This window comes from Harpia harpyja, chromosome 15, assembly GCF_026419915.1.
Source record: "Harpia harpyja isolate bHarHar1 chromosome 15, bHarHar1 primary haplotype, whole genome shotgun sequence".
NCBI lineage: Eukaryota > Metazoa > Chordata > Aves > Accipitriformes > Accipitridae > Harpia > Harpia harpyja.
This window is the reverse complement of record NC_068954.1, coordinates 27,541,499-27,559,553: the sequence shown is the minus strand read 5'-3', so window position 1 is coordinate 27,559,553 and position 18,055 is coordinate 27,541,499. Positions and strand designations below refer to the sequence as shown.

The 18,055-nt window shown below is 40.2% G+C and overlaps 1 protein-coding gene across 1 annotated transcript in view; it reads left to right on the top strand.

The window, feature by feature from the left end:
* BMP5 (bone morphogenetic protein 5) overlaps window positions 1-18,055 on the top strand; it is a 63,559-nt gene that overhangs the window by 9,923 nt on the left and 35,581 nt on the right. The gene's annotated exons all lie outside the window — the stretch shown is intronic.

Below are 18,055 nucleotides of genomic sequence, written 5' to 3'. Positions count from 1 at the left end.
CATGAAATGTGTGCAAATGTTTTTGCAGTGGGTCTGTACCGGCCCCACCCTGAAAGTTGGAGAGTGAAATGTCTGAGCAGCCGAATAAGAAAAACCTGAAGAGCTTCAGATAGAGAATGAAAACAGCATGCCTCTGTTTTCCAATCCATAAAATTAGGATGGGCAAATACTTCTGTGTTCATTTTCACTTGTGTGCACTCTCATTCTTTGATCTTGCAGAGTACTGGAATATCTTTCTTCTTGTGAAGCCTCTTTTTATTCTGTCTGTGTGCTCTGTAAAATACCTCCCTCCTAAGAGCCTCGCAACACCTTGCATTTTCTCATGGTGATCTCAAGTGTTATTTTAGAAAGGGCTAAAAAAAGCCCTCCTATAAGGGCAACAAGTCTACTGTTCTTAAACCAGACAGTTTTACAAAACAGTGAAAAAGAAAAAGAAACACTGGCATTAAAGCAACAAAAATGAGATTTAAGATCTGGTGCAATGGAGAGAGGACGTGTGGCTAGTTTAGCTCTTGTTCTCAGAATATAGATTTGTGCCACTCTGATGCATGTGTGCATGCCTATCAGTTTGTGTGCACGGCTTTGTGTATGTAATATAGAAAGCATGTAAATCTTCAGTTTTAGTCATTGGGATTTTTTCCCCCTTAAATCATAATATTCTTTCCCATCAATACTATGTAGCTTTAGCAGCCCTGACCTTTCAAGCTGCCTGTTTGGGCCAGTGTTTATCAGATGACCGTTTGACCTCCTTTTTAATTGTACTTAATTACATCCTGTTGTAACATTTTGAAATAAGGAGGAGAGTTTATGGATCTGCTCCAAAGAGCTGAAGACTAAAACGGCAGCAGAATTCAGTGGTATGAGGTGCTGAGTAATCTCGTAGTTAGGTCAACAAGAGCTGTGCCTTGTCCAGTTGATTGCAAAATGGGATCCTTAAACGGTTCCTTTTCCATTTAGGATCCTTGGTACTTCTGAGAATAAAATCACACAATATCCTCTGTTCTGAGAAGGACTTCTCCTCTCTTATCTCAGCTTGGAGCTTTCTCTAAAGAGATCAAGGAATGAGTGAGAGGCCTATCAACAGCATTGCAAGGGCTGAAGTTCACATATGATGATATAAAAAAGACAAGCCTCTGTTGCCACAAGTGATCTCTCTGTGGTTTTCTAAAACTCCAGAGTTCCTTATGCTTCCCTAGAATTGCCAGTTCCCATGAGCTTTTTGAGACTTGTATAATATCTGCTATGAGATTTTCTGTGCATTGATGATTTATGTGAACATCTAAGGTTTCATTAAAAAGCAGCAATCATCCCTTGCAGTTGCAGAAAAACAAAAATGAAGGCAAATCAACATCCAGAAACAGATGCAGGTTTTGAAAGTGGGGACTCTAAAGTCTCGGAAAGCAACTTCAAACATTTCTTATTTTATAATGCTTTTCGTATAGCTGATGGCTTTTGAAACACATAAGGTTGACCATACTGCTTCTCTTCTCACTAGAGATGTTTCCTCTACTGTTGTTGTTCCATAGCTCACTTTCCACAACCTTGATTTATAAGATTATAGTAAACTTGATTTCCTAAAATGAATGAAGACAAAAAGAAACAGAAGCTATAAAAAAATTAATACCAAGTGAAAATCTAGTCCCAAGACTTTAAGGTTCACAAAGCAAAAGAATACACCTTCAATTTTATTTTATTAGAACACTGATAATTAGACTTATTGGAGAATGAAGTGCCATGAAGAATTAATTGTCTGTAGTAGTAAATTACTCATAATTATGGCATTATTGTAAATGGTTTATCAACCAGCATGAGTCATATTCCAGATAAAAAAGACAAGTTACTTAGTACTGTGCTGTGAGACTCTAGGCTGACACAGCACTGCCCATGATTATCACCATGAACTGAACAGTATTGTTGTGAAAGCTAAAAGTCTGTACTGTCTTTCAGGTAGCAAAGATTAAACCTACAGTTCAGCTACACACAATTGCATTTACATAGTTAAATGTTGATTTAAGTTACAAGCTGATATGATTAAAAATAAAAACCAGAATTTGCTGAAAATCATAGTAAGGTATTCAAAGATCGTAATGTTTAAATCCTCTTTGGTGTTAAGCAATAGTAAGTATAACTGAAATCATACAATTAGATATGATGATTTCAGGGAGGGCTGATTTACTTTTCAGAATTTTGAGAAATACATATAATGTGGCACAATATAGTATTGTTTATCAAAGTAGTTCAAAATTAGGTATTATTTCAGAATAAAGTTCTTTCTTTTCTTTGATTCCTTGGTGTGCTCCTTTATTAATGTCATCTTACAGTTATTGACTATGGGTCTTCAAAAAGTAATATTTTTTTCATCACTTCTTAAACTATTGAATTAATAATCATGTTTACTGAGGCTGTATATCATAATGAGATCACATTTACAAGGAGATAAATTTTTATATATATATATTTAAGCAAATATATTTTAATTAATATTTTATAAAATGTATGCACATATATATCTTTCACATATATATATATATATGGTAATGGAAAATCCGGACACGGTTTATGCTATAGAGTGAATACCAAGTAGATCGAGTTCATGTTGCAATTCACTGGGTCAGAATGGAGGGAGTAATGTCATTAAGATTAACAACATAGTACCTCCATTTTGGTTTCCCAGCAGCTATGTTTTGCTTTCTCCATATTTGTACGTATTTCTTAGAAATCGAAAAATACAAAGGATGTGCTTACTAGCATGTGTGTGTGTACAGAGGAGACCTAAGGTAAAAGGGGTTTATCACAGGACTTGAATCAATGAAACAGGCACATGCATGAATTGAAAACTTGGCTACATGGGCACAGCTCCCGAATAAGTTATTACCTGTTCATCCTGTGTTTACATTACCATCTGCTGCTGTACAGGAACAGAGCCTTTTCTATTAACATTATTTCACCTCGGGTCAATGAGATTTACCGCGGACTCCATTAAAACAGGCTGCTTCAAGCTTGTCCGCAGGTGGGGAGTGTGCTCTCATCAAAATGGGAATGAAAGCAAGCCTCCAAAAGAAGAGACTGTGATGCTTGCAGTTTTGGGGATGGGCAACAGCTGGTTCTAAATTACTTAAAAAAGAAAACCAGGCCTATCACCAAAGATTAGGGCAGTAGTCCCTTCTAGCCCTAGTAGAAACTATGGTTTAGCGCAAACACCTGCAAAGGCAAAGGCTGATCAGATGCTGTAAAATGCATGCCAAATATTCTTAATGGTGTTGTACCAAAAAGATTGCATTTGGAATAAAAGCACAATGTTAGTGGTCAGGTTCCCACTCCCTGCTCATTCTTACCCTCTGCTCAGAAAGACACCGAAATTTTGTCTGAGACACATCAGCTCAACTATAAGGAGTGGAGAGAAGCCAGTATTATAACATACCATATGAGCTTCAGGAGATCATCTTTGCTGTTCCAGAGATGTGTTACACCTACAGATAGCTCTACAATCAGCCTGGGTATTGTGTTTGTAAGTAACTTGGCGAGGAATATGAGAAATGCAGTCCCAGGTGGAATAACAGTGAAAATGCAGGAATGATACAAGCATGTCCCCGGTCCTGGGCAGCCAGCTCTAGGTGGCCGTGCTGAGCAGGGGGATTGGAGCAGTTGACCTCCTGAGGTCCCTTCCAGCCTCAGCTGTTCTGTGACTCTGTGACAGAGTGGTAACAGAGAAGGGGGATCTTACTCTTGTCTTATACATTGACATCAATCATTCCTACTTTTTTTTTTTTTTTTGAGTGGAGTGATGATCTTGCTCAGACAATTGTTGGATGAACAGTTCTGTGTGTTCAAAGTGTCATGCTTTTTCTTTCTACTTTGGAAATTATTTTCTTGCTTTTTATGTCACTTTGAGACTCCTGTGTCTGTCTCCCCAGGTCTGTCCAAAGTAACCTACTGTGAGAAATCACCACCTATTGTCATGTTACCTGGAGCCAAGCTATGCTCTTTCATGGCACAAATATTTTTTGTGAAGACTACTTTTCCTTTCCTCTGGCAGTGCAGGTGTATTGCTGGATCGCCAACCCAATGATCTTTTAATTCACTAACAGTCAGTGAGTTTCTGCCCTGGAAGAGGGTCAAAATACAATGTTCATTAACTTTGGTAAGATTTAAGTTTCTTTCAGGAAAAACAAAGTCCAGCTGTTTTTTCCTTCTTGTTGAGGGGACTTATTCTGTATGGGGGATTATATGTGGGTGAAATAATCTCTCTTTGCAAGACTAAATCATCATGAGATTAGACTACCAGAGCTGCAGAGGAAAGGGTGCAGTTTGAATCAGTATAACAAGCTGTTAAAATCACAGCCAGCTCCCAAACAGGCTGTTAAAACCTGCTGTCTGAAGGTGCCACTCCTCACCACCACTGCCCAGTCTCCTGGCTGCTCTTCCTCCTCATCTTCCTCCTGTTTGTCGCCAGGTGTAATGTCTGGAAGGGCCCATCCATGCTGTGCTTCTGGCCCCGTCACTCTGTTTCTCAGCACCACTGCCTAGGCTCTCCTAGGTGTGTCCTTGGTGTTGGCCAATAGCGAGCATGCACAGGGCAACCCTTCAAAATGAGGGCTAGCAATTTACATAAGATGAAATTCCAATCTCTTTACATTTTTAATTTTTAAGGTGATGACTCAGTTAGTATAGCAATTAGCCCAGTATATACTTGGACACACAAAAGTATAAATCTGAGGAACTCTGAATTCACTTGAGCCATACTGACATACTAGCTAAGCACATGGCCTGTGATCAGCTATTTTTTGCAAATGTATTTAATATCCTATCTATAATATAGCATATAAAAATAATTTTTAATTTGTTATATGTAATAAAGCATTTTTATACTCTCTAAATGAGATGTTCTTGAGGGTTTCCCTTTCTCATCATTGTTACAGCTGGACTGTTTTTTGTGGAATGTTTGGTCAGTGTCAATGGGTATGGGTAATATTGAAATACTCAGAAGTGAGCACAGGGTAAGCAGAAAATAGTGCCTTTAGAGTCGTTTCCAGTTTGGCACAACTTCCATGGAATCTTTTCGGACAAATTCCACAGCGGGAAGTGCATGGAGTTTATTAGACGACATGTGTGAATGGTAAACAGTGGAGAGACTTGCCAGTTCTGGATGGAAGTGAGCAGAGGGTTAACATGAGCAGGAACTAAGGAGATGTGGGAAGATTGAATGGGCTTTAATGTTTAACTTTTACTCCCCTGCCAGTTGCCCTATGATGATGTATGCCCTTTCACCCTCCTCAGAAGTTATGTTCCATCTGTATACTTTTACAGTGTCAAAACAGTTATAACTTACACCTATTTTCTGACCATTGGATCCCAGAGGTATAACTTTTGTTCTTATTCAGTTGCAGCTGAATCCAAGAGGGATCTTTTTTTCTGTCATTTGTTAACCTTGGGGTTGTGTTGATCTGACATCCTGACTTTCACACACAGTCAGAAACCTGGGAATAATTGTTAGTTTTCTTTGTGATGATCTGTGATTAGAGAAAAACAAGACTAAATATGAGAAAAAATGCAAGTCTATTGACAGATGGTATCAAAATGTACTGGCTTTGCCAAAGCCCAGGCAAAATAGACATCATTGAAAATGCAGACAAAATTACAACGTCAGGCGTGGTGGTGTAAAGATTAGCTAATTTATCTATGCATTAGCTCAGAACTACTTAATACAGTGATCTTTTCTCTATCTGTTCTATTCTTTCAAGTAACAATTTATTTATCACTGATGAAAATGAACACAACCAAAAATCTAGTAGATATGTATTTTTAACATAGGTATTTGTGACTGGAGTGTCTTTGTAATACAGTGCGACTTAAACCAATGAAGAAATCACAGGAGCCTTACTTATTACATTCAAAATAGCAACTGCATGTGATTTTTTCTTCATTGCCTCCTCCCAGACCCTTGGTTGCGATGCTTCCCTCTTTTGGCACACGTTACTATTGACAGCACGAAATGGGTCCAAATACAACCTGTTACTGTTAATCCTAGAAGCTGTGATGAGCTGGACTTTCAACTTTAAAATTTATGGAAGAAAATTCAGCTGTGATTCATTCTACCACTGTTAGTAGAATTAAAAACCACATATATGCAGTGTATCTTTTATTGTGCTTTGTGCTACAGCTGAACAACTGGAGTGAAAAGCTTGCATTTGGGAGGTTGAAGGATACAGTGCATTATACTGTCGAAACCAGGAGAAAAATTAGATTTTGAGGAATTACTTTTCCAACTATCTTTTGTATTAGGATCACGATAATACCGAGACTTAGACTCTCATAATTCTGTTCACTTCCAAAATTCAATCTCTTTATTCTGTTTACTTACTCCTACTCTTGCATTGGCCAGGATCAAACCAGCATACGAAAAGTAGGGTGTTCCTTTTCGACTTATTCTGTATCAACAACTGAAAGCCTTCCAGCATTTAATTATTATTGGAGCAGCTGCAGCGTAGCACTTGTTTTGACTTGTTGAGCAAGTGCATTTGACTTGGAAGAAGAGTAAATTGAATTAATAACACATGTTTACCAATGAAATTTTCAACAAAACATTGGCTATGGAATGAAGACCAGCAATTTCACTAAAACATCTATTTTATCCCCTATTTTAGTGTGATGTAACAAGAAGGCATCATAGGTAATCTCATGGTGTACAGAACACCTGGGAGATGATGCGTGAGAAAGCCAAGTACAGTTATGCCTCTTTGGTTGAGGCATTTCTTTAGGTCTGTGCTTATAAAAGTTGCTGGCAGGCACTGTTATACAGTTCCTGGGAACTCCTTCTGGTCAGGGTGAATGCTGAAAGCTTTTAATTACTAACCAAGCTCTAATTCTTAAAATAATTTATGAAAAAAAACCATTATCCTTTTACATATTCACTTATATTCTACCATGTTTCTGTAACTTCCATTTTTTGCCTAGCTGCTGCTTACCACTTACTAAAGTTGAATACATTGCATGTACATTTTGAGGGGATTAGAAAGTAGAAATCACATAATTTCAAAGTCCACCTTAATAATAATTTAGTGTTTCAAACTATTTTGACTTTTTCAAATGTGTGTTTTGTTAATCGCTAAGAATCTATCAGATCTTACTGACTACAACAACAAAATTAAGAACTTAAAATTTTAGTAATAGAACAATGCTTTCCTGGTCATTCTCAAAAGATGTAATACTAAATGCTCGGGTAGGATACATTAATATTCTAACCTATTTTTTAATAAAGTATGGGATATTGAAATACATTTCTCTATGAGGGATAAAGAAAGAAAACCAATATGTGCTTGAAAAAAGTCCAGGCAATGTATTATTCTTTTCTTTTTTTTTAAATTACAGTTTTGCTTTTCATGCTTGCTCTAGATTCTGTTGCAGTCGCTGAAGGTTTTTTTCATTGACTTTATCTTGACCTGAATTACTTTGCAATTCATACAGTTCAGTAATTCTGTGCAATTACGGAAGGGATGTTCTACCATTAAAAGTCTGGATTCAATAAATAATAGATGATTTTTCATTTATTGAAACTGCCACTGACTGCACAGTATTTCATCAAATAATTTTCAAACTGTCCCTAATTTAGTTAAGCAAAATAGCCAAATGTTGCTTGTTGATATTAGTAGCTGACCTGAAAATAAAGAATTTAGTGAAATAACTCTACATTTACAGCAGTGTAACTTGCTTCAGAATATGACCTAACAAGCTTTCTCCTTTGTGTTTTAATAAGAAAGTATATTTCATGTAAAAGCAATTTACATCATTCTTTCAAAACCACATCTGTAAATCTATAATTACTTTAAATACAGTCTAATAATAATAAATACAGAGAAACTCAAATATACAGTACTGCAATAAAGCAGTTCTTAAGAAACAGAACTGTTGTAATAAAAAAAAATAAAGTTTCTGCAGACTTACCCTCCCTAATTAAGCAAAACTCTCACTGATTATGGAAATAGTTTTGCCTCAGTTGGAAGGGAATCAGAATTTGGATTAAGCTTCTGACACTGAGTTTCGCGTTTAAGATAGGATATGTGTGGAATGTAATTTTGTGGACACCTAATTTCCACGCCTGCCTACATTTTTGACTTAAAGGATCATAGAATCGTAGAATCGTTTAGGTTGGAAAACACCTTTAAGATCATTGAGTCCAACTGTAAACCTAATAGTGCCAAGTCCACCACTAAACCATGTCCTTAAGTGCCACATCTACACATCTTTTAAATACCTCCAGGGATGGTGACTCAACCACTTCCCTGGGCGGCCTGTTCCAATGCTTGACAACCTTTTTGGTGAAGAATTTTTTCCTAATATCCAATCTAAACGTCCCCTGGTGCAACTTGAGGCCATTTCCTCTTGTCCTATCGCTTGTTACTCAGGAGAAGAGACCAACCCCCACCTCACTACACCCTCCTTTCAGGTAGTTGTAGAGAGTGATAAGGTCTCCCCTCAGCCTCCCTTTCTCCAGGCTAAACAACCCCGGTTCCCTCAGCTGCTTCTCATAAGACTTGTGCTCCAGGCCCTTCACCAGCTTTGTTGCCCTTCTCTGGACACGCTCCAGCAACTCAGTGCCTTTCTTGTAGTGAAGGGCCCAAAACTGAACACGGTATTTGAGGTGTGCCCGCACAAGTGCCAAGTGCAAGGGGACGATCACTTCCCTAGTCCTGCTGGCCACACTGTTTCTGATACAAGCCAGGATGTCATTGGCCTTCTTGGCCACCCGGGCACACTGCTGGCTCATATTCAGCCGGCTGTTGACCAACACCCCCAGGTCCTTTTCCGTAGGGCAGCTTTCCAGCCGCTCTCCCCCAAGCCTGTAGCGTTGCATGGGGTTGTTGTGACCCAAGTGCAGGACCCGGCACTTGGCCTTGTTGAACCTCATACAGTTGGCCTTGGCCCATTGATCCAGCCTGTCCAGATCCCTCTGTAGAGCCTTCCTACCCTCAAGTAGATCAACACTCCTGCCCAACTTGGTGTCGTCTGCAAACTTGCTGAGGGTGCACTTGATCCCCTCGTCTAGATCATTGATAAAGATATTAAACAGAACTGGACCCGATACTGAGCCCTGGGGAACACAACTAGTGACCCGCTGCCAACTGGATTTAACCCCATTCACCACTACCCTCTGGGCTCGGCCATCCAGCCAGTTTTTCACCCAGCAAAGGGTACACTTGTCCAAGCCATGAGCAGCCAGTTTCTCCAGGAGAATGCTGTAGGAAACAGTGTCAAAGGCTTTACTAAAGTCTAGGTAAACAACATCCACAGCCTTTCCCTCATCCACTAAGCGGGTCACCTTGTCATAGAAGGAGATCAGGTTAGTCAAGCAGGACCTGCCTTTCATAAACCCATGCTGACTGGGCCTGATCACCTGGTTGTCCTGTACGTGCCGTGTGATGGCACTCAAGATGATCTGCTCCATAACCTTCCCTGGCACCGAGGTCAGACTGACAGGCCTGTAGTTCCCCAGGTCCTCCTTTCAGCCCTTCTTGTATATGGATGTCACATTTGCTAACTTCCAGTCAACTGGTACCTCCCCGGTTATCCAGGAGTGCTGATAAATTATTGAAAGTGGCTTGGTGAGCACTTGTGCCAGCTCCCTCAGTACCCTTGGGTAAATCACATCTGGCCCCATAGACTTGTGTGTGTCTAAGTGGTGTAGCAGGTCACTAACCATTTCCCCTTGGATTATGGGGGTTTCATTCTGCTCCCCATCCCTGTCTTTCAGCTCAGGAGGCTGGGTACCTGGAGAACAACTGGTCTTACTATTGAAGACTGAGGCAAAGAAGGCATTAAGTACCTCAGCCTTTTCCTTATCCTTTGTCGCTATGTTTCCCCCCGCATCTGATAAAGGATGGAGATTCTCCTTAGCCCTCCTTTTGTTGCTAACATATTTACAGAAACATTTTTAATTGTCTTTTACAGCAGTAGCCAGATTAAGCTCTAGTTGGGCTTCAGCCCTTCTAATTTTCTCCCTGTATAACCTCATGACATCCTTGTAGTCCTCCTGAGTTGCCTGCCCCTTCCTTCAAAGGTCATAAACTCCCTTTTTTTTTCTGGAGTTCCAGCCAAAACTCTTTGTTCAGTCAGGCCGGTCTTATTCCCCACCAGCTCATCTTTCAGCACGTGGGGATGGCCTGCTCCTGCCCCTTAAGATTTCCTTCTTCAAGAATGTCCAGCCTTCCTGGACTCCTTTGCCCTTCAGAACTGCCTTCCAAGGACCTCTGTCAACCAGTCTCCCAAATAGGCCAAAGTCTGTCCTCCGGAAGTCCAAGGTAGAAGTTCTGCTGACCCCTCTCCTTACTTCTCTGAGAATTGAAAACTCTATCATTTTGTAATCACTATGCCCAAGACAGCCTCCAACCATCACATCGCTCACAAGTCCTTCTCTGTTCACAAACAACAGGTCCAGCAGGGTGCATTCCCTCATTGGCTCACTCACCAGCTGTGTCAGGAAGTTATCTTCCACACACTCCAGGAACCTCCTAGACTGTTTCCTCTTTGCTGTATTGTATTTCCAGCAGACATCTGGTAAGTTGAAGTCCCCCAAGAAAACAAGGGCTAGTAATTGTGAGACTTCTCCCAGCTGCTTATGGAATATTTTGTCTGCTTCTTCATCCTGCTTGGATGGTCTATAACAGACTCTTACCATGATATCTGCCTTGTTGGCTTTCCCCTGATTCTTACCCATCAACACTCAACCCTATCATCACCATCATTAAGCTCTAGACAGTCAAAATACTCCTTAACATACAGGGCTATCCCACCGCCTCTCCTTCATTGCCTATCCCTTCTGAAGAGTTTATAGCTATCCACTGCAGCACTCCAGTTGTGCAAGTCATCCCACCGTGTTTCCATGATGGCAACTATGGCATAGCTTTCCTGCTGCACGATGGCTTCCAGCTCCTCCTGTTGCTTGCCCATGCTGTGTGCATTGGTGTATATACACTTCAGTTGGGCTATTGATCCTGCTACCTTTTTTGGAGGGATAAACCCTAATTCTTATGTGACCATTCTCAGGTGCTTCTGTGGTTTCTAATACATCAATAACCCTTGCGTCTTTCCTGCTGCATGTATCTCCATCCCCTACCTCCACTGAGATGGCAGACCAAAGCACCTCACTAGCACACTGTCCCTCAAACATTGGTGTGCTGCCTCCAGGCTCATCTCTAGTGAGCCTGGTTTTATCCCTTTTCCCCTTCTAGTTTAAAGCTCTTTCAATGAGCCCTGCTAACTCCTGACCAAAGGTCCTTCTCCCCCTTTGAGACAAGTGTACCCTGTCTGTTGCCAGCAGGCCTGGTGTTGTGTAAACTGATCCATGATCAAAAACCCCCAAATTCTGCTGGTGACACCAGTCTCGGAGCCAGGTATCGATCTGCTGAGTCTTCCTGTTTCTTCCCTCATCATTCCCTGCAACTGGAAGGACAGAGAACACTACTTGTGCTCCTGATCCCTTAATCTTTCCTGATTGCCCTTGGATTTCTTATTTCAACTTCATCACTGCCTACAGGAAAAATCAATAATGGATAACAATCTGAGGGCCGTACCAGGGTAGGAAGCTTCCTCTTCACATCGTTAACCCGTGCCCCAGGGAGGCAGCAGACTTCCCTAAGAATTGGGTCCAGTCTGCGTATTGGGCCTTCTATTCCCATCAGAAGGGAGTCTCCTATGACAATGACCCATCTGTTTTTCTTTATGGTAGCAGTTTTTATGCAGGGTGTAGGCAGACTTAACCTCGGCAACACCTCCAAGCTAGATGAACCATTGCCCTCGTCATTGTTCGGTTCCACTTGCAGATCCTCATACCTATTATGCAAGGGCACCTGGGAAGGCTGGGGAGTCATGGAGGAGACGCGCCTGCTGTGCTGGGCAGGAACTTGTTGCCATTGCCACCTATCCCTTAAGTCACTGTGTTCAGCCAGGTGGAGAGAGGCTAGGGAACCCTCCATATCATGCGTTCTTTGTGCCTGTTAGGACCTGTCCTAGGGAAGGTAGGGTGCCATTCCAGTAGTCTACATCTCTCTCACACTCCCTGATACTCCTCAACCCACTCACCTCCTCCCAGAGCTCTGTCACTAAGCGGAGGAGTTGCTCTCCCTGGGCACACCTCCCACAGGTGTGCTCACTGCTGCTATCCTGTACTGGTGTAAGAGCAGGGTACGGCCTGCAGCCCCACACCTGGGTGGCAGCGTGTTCCCACTGGAGCTCTGTCAGGGAAGTTGCGCCAGTTGTGGTGGGTGCACAGCTTAGAGACGCCACGGCTTTCTGCTGGATCCTTATATGCCTGCTCTTGGGCTTTGAGTACGGGCTGATCCATTTTGATTGGAGACAAGTTCCCAAAAGATCTCAGTTCAGAAGGTAAATTCTGAACATCCCTAAGACACAAGGACAGACATGACTGAAGCCTGTGCAATGTATTTTCCCACCTCAGCCTGGGGAGGGAGATGGAGAGGGAAATGAAGGGTTATTAAGCATAAATCATACACTCTCCCTTACTACTGGCTACAGAATATGCTTGGGAGCACCAGTGCTCCCTCACTCTGCTGATGAAAATAGGTAAAAAGAAATTAAGAAGACTTGGTACTAAAAGGAGAACAAGCAAGTGGGCATATGAGTCTGAAGCTTTGTAGTTAAAACACTCAGCTGAGTGATTATCTAGTAAATGCCTAATGTCAAATTAATAAAAAAATCAGATGTGGGAACAAAAACTTAATTCATTCTCATTTTGACCCCCAGCCCCTGCATTTCTTCTGTGCAGTGGCCCAGGATGTCCCATTGCTGGGCTACTCAGCATCCTGGCAGTTAGGATACGGTCACTGAAAGCAGCTGATAGGGATTGAAATGTCATTTGACTGAGCAAGGGTTATTGCTTAGTCCTATTCTCTGGAGCTGCAGATGACTGAAGGGGAAATGTAGATAAACTCCTCTGTTCTTCTTACTGGCTGGTGCAAGACAGTTGGCCCTTAACAAACAGACGTGTCTCTCCACTGACTGTATCACGCAGCCATCTCTGGTGTCCGAAACAATCCAGATCAGGATTCTTACCATTCTATAAAACAGATTAAACCTATTAATAAAGCAGTAGTGCTTAGACAAGTATTTACATTGTCTGGGATTTTTTTGAATAATCACTTTGGGAAAGTATTTTTCATCACACTTGAACTTTAAAAATCCACTTGATTTAAAACCTTTTTTAGAAGACTGTAGTCCTCATTCAAAGGCCAACAGGCAGAATGAAAAGGCTGCCATTTACTTCAACAAACTTTGAATTATATTTGCATTTTTAGGACTTCCAGAGTAAAAAGATGAAAGATATACTTGCTGAGATAAGCTTAATCTAAGTTTCTAAAGTTAATGTTAATTTTCTACAGTGTAAAAGCCTAAACAAGGTTACAAAGCTTTAGCATACATTTTTAAAAATCCATTATCTGCTTTCCTCAACTGAGAATGATGTTCTGATGAATGTGTTCTTAACATCTCTCCGATGCACTTCATTAAAATATTTACACCTAGCATAGCTGTTGTCTGGTTTTTTTTAAATCCTTCATTCTGCTCTAGGATCACATCTTTTCTCCTATACACATGCCCTACGAAACTTTGTTGCCTTATTTTGTAAAAAGTGAGTCACTTTAAATAGTCTAATCATGGAAGAAAGAACATGTTTCTAGAATTCGAATGTTGGAGAGAAGAACAAGAATGAAGTAAATAGCTATTTGATGTCTGTCTTTTCACAGTAGCACAATAGCTAATTCCTAGGGCCTCTGACCTTTTAGTGTCCTGTAACAGCGTACTTGCATTAATCTGTTGCTTATCTGTCACCTACTGCATTTGAAATATCCAGCCTCTGCTTTCAATTATCAGTCATTAGAGGCAGCACTGAGTAATTTCAGGAGAAAACGCCTGGAACCTTTGACCTGGTTTTGTCAGATAACCACAAGTGTTCACTGTAGATAAACTATCATTTCATTATATTCAAGATGTAAATGAGTGTTGTTTGTAGTGTATCAGCTTACTGTACCCTTTATCACCCTTGAAGTGATTAAAACTGACTGGTTTACTTAGCACTTATACAAAGAATTCAGAGTAAAACAGTGAAATTCAGCGAGATTAGTGTAAATGGCCCCTTAGAATTAGACGCGGTCTGTAAGACCCTCCATTTTGCCTTGGCATGTATATTTAGTAGTTAAACAGTGACATTAAGTTGATTAGTGAGGCTTCACTATTTGTGAATCCAGTTGGGATCCTGGGATTTTACATTGTAAAATCAGATTATTACAACATATCTTTGGTTTGTTCCCTGATTTGCCAAAGAAGCTTTCACTTTCCCTACGTGTCACCACGTACCAACCTCTTCAGGAAAAGCAAAGCACATGTCAGTGGGAAGCTAATCACTAATGAAAGAGCACGTCTAATAGCCCCTCATGCACTATGACCTAAACTCATTGCTAGCACTTTTTACATTTTTTAAGCTCAGTCAACAGTTACTCAGACATTTATAGCTGAATTGGTAAAATACCAATTACTTATTATACTGTCCATCCATATATGTGCTTTGTATTTTTTTCCAGAAGACAAATACTTTTGTTAATGAAAATCAGTGCATGACATCTTCTCTTAGTGTAAAAGATGACCCCTTCTCCAAAATATCATTTTGGTGTAAATTTGTCTTCATTCTTAGAGTTGGGCTTAGTGTTAATACAGTACAAATAGTTCATCAGTTTGCCACATGGGTGGAAAATATCATTCTTTCCCACCATACACACAGGTGTTTGTGATATTCCCCTGAGCCATGATTTGTCTGATGTAACCATAGTGCTGAATGTATTAATTTCAGGTGGTATAAAAATAATGTTTTAAAAAGTTGATGCTAAGAAACCTAATTGATGAAAGCAAATGAAGAATTTTGTTGCAATCAGCATTGACCCTAATATTCTAGTTACTTTTACTTAGAAAAATTATATTCCTCCAATGGTTAAAAAAGGACTTCTCAATTTTCTGGTCAATCAGTTTTTAGATGCTGTGATTGGTCCCACAGAGATGCATTTTGGCAGATGAACTGAGCAGAGCTGGAGCAACATAAGAACGCTCTGGAAGAACTGAATACTTTAAAATGTTAACCTGTATTTTTTGGGCTGCCAGTGTTGAAAAGCTCTTGCATGTGAAATAAAAATATTTGAGATATGATGCCCCCCTGCACTTCATGCCATTTCAGCAGGTGAAAGGACCTCAGAGATACCCTGCTGAGCATTCACGGTCTTCCCTGATAAGGTATTTATTGGATGCAGAAGGGATCAAGACTTGTGTATTATTTTCAGTATTACAATACTCAAAATCATTAAATAACATTTCGCTTTTATAACTTGGCTGTCATTCTAGCCATTAGTCATTATTGCAACTTCACCATCACTGCTTTTTTTACAGTCTACTGTATAATGCAAGATCTTCTCTAAATTTGTGAAAATTGTTTTTATGTTTTGTACATTCGCCAACAGAAATTTGAAGTTTGAGATTCTGGCTTTGTTGCGGAGAGTGGGACCTCCCTGGACTCACGTTTTTTTGTGGTATTCAGTGCCTGTTTCCTACAACCCTTCATTTCTGCAGGCTGTTGCTACTCCCAAGTCCTGGCCTGCCTGCAAATGCTGTCTTGACCCAAGGAAATTTTGAACTTGTGTCCCTTTCAGATGGCAGCGATGTCTTTTCCTTGGGTAGACATGGAAACACAGATAAGTACTGTCTGTGTGAGCTGTAATAATTAATTTTGGGCCCATCAGGAAGTGGCTATCAGTATTCTTTCAGCAGTTGTGAGTGGTCCTGAGAGAACCCCACCGATGCTATCGCAGGGTATTGTAGAGGTTTCTGTCCAAACTGTAACATATAGGGAGGGAACTGCTGTTTCCAAACTAATGTTACTAATTAGAAGGTACTTGTAAGAAACTAGACAAAAGGAAACCTCAAACCCAAATAAAAATGAAACAGGCCAGGAGTAATGACATTTAAAACTTTTATTGAGCATCTAATTCTCCAATGCTTACTCATAGTGAGTAGTGATTAGTTACCTGTGCATGCTGGTAAATACTTGTTGAATAAATACTAACCAGAGATATCAGAAAGGGTTGCTACATTAAGTCTGCCTTTAATATATTTTTCATTTGAAGGTTATTGGCATATCTGTTCCACGTCAGCTTCGAAATGCCCAGTTATAACCTTAGAATCTTGCAGCAGACTCTGCACTAGAAAAAATCCTCCCCAGGTCAGTGCATTTGCATATGCTAATCTCTGCCAATTTGTCTCCAAAATGAAAGGCTTTACATGGACATTAAAAAAAAAAGGCAAACAACCCCCATACCTCAAGTCAGATCACTGTATATATCTTACAGTTTAGAACCGGGCAGTGGAGCTGCTAAATAGACTGTATCCTGTTTCTCTTCAGTAGCAGCCCATTCATCTTCAGGTACAGAGCAGTCAGTTTACATGCTTCTACCTCTTTTCTGCCTTACTTTTTCTACTTAGTGTATGATGGCAAACCCATGTAAGCTAAATACACACTTGAGCCAAGTAAACCTTACAGTTAGCAGACAATTTTCCTTTTGTCAGCCAGGAGAAAGTTCATTTTCACTGAAGATAAAGTGGTCTTATAGCCTATATATTTTATTTTGGTGGTTCTTAAGGCAACATAGATTTGCACATTTTAAAAAAATATATGCTAATGAAAACAGGGATAGTTTACATTTTGAAAGGGTGAAAGGGAAGTACACTGTAAGGGGCTAGCTACATGGCCACAGGTGACTTACTTAACTAGTAACTACTGCTCTGAAAATAATGTAAATACTTTTCTTTCAATAGCTCTCACTTTAATATGTCCCTGTACCCTTACATGGCAAGCCCAAACCATATTTTTCTTCTTTTAGTGCATTTCTGTTTTGTAAGACCACATATACATTCTAATAATACACATATGCAGGCTTATATATAAATATATATGTATAGTTATGCACACATACAAACCCACACATTGCATACAAAACACATACAAAATTGCTTGGGTGTACACATATAAATGAGGATATAAGTATAAATATACATATGTATTGTAATAACATACACATTTTATTATTTATACATGTAACATTTAGTAATCTAAATATGCGCTTTTTCAGAACTGACGTGGCTCCTCCCTCAGATCCGAGGACTGTTAATACTAAAATGCAATAAAAGAGCAGGGGTTATAGGAGGGAACATTTAGCAGAGCTGGGTACAGTCATAAATGTTTAGCTGGTTATCCAAACTGAATCCCAGCTCTGAGTGTTTTAGGCTTTGTCTGCCATCAGTAAAACAATGCACCTATCTCATGAGGCAGGTAGAACTTCTCCAGAAGTGAGAAGTTCTCTCTTCTCACAGAGCACAGGTTCTTCACAGGTCAATGATATGTTGCACTGTGTGGCAGTGGAAAACATGGATCATTTTCCATTCCATGTCCGTAAAATCTGAAGTATTAATCCCATAAAATGGTAATCAGCCAGTACTGTGGTCTGTAGGTTCCCTTGCCACATCAAAACATGTATTCCATTGCAAAAGTCACTCCTAACTCCAGGTCAGAACTGCAGCAGACAGTGGAATTAGCCCCAAATCAGTTGTAAACTCAAATAAACTAAAATCCTCTGTTTACTCCCCCTTAAAATTTTGTGCAATCCTGGATTAAGCAATGATGAGGTTAACTTTTTTATTTTAAATTGTGGCAGCGTCAGAAGCAGTAGAAGCTGCATCTGCCCACCCACAGAAGGTTTGAGGGGACTTCTTAAGCCGGGAGTGTGCTCCCTTTGCTGCTAGGGCCCAGAACGACTCAGCTCCTTCTTCTGACCACTGGCAAGATGACGTTTATGCCATTAGAGTACAATGTGTTTATTTATATGATGTAACTGCTTCTTAAATATATAGTTGTCGCAGTACACTTTAGTACCACTTCAGAATTTATTACGTTAAGTGGAAATGAGCAGCACTCCTCTCATCTGCCTGGTTATTAGTGGCAATTAGTGTT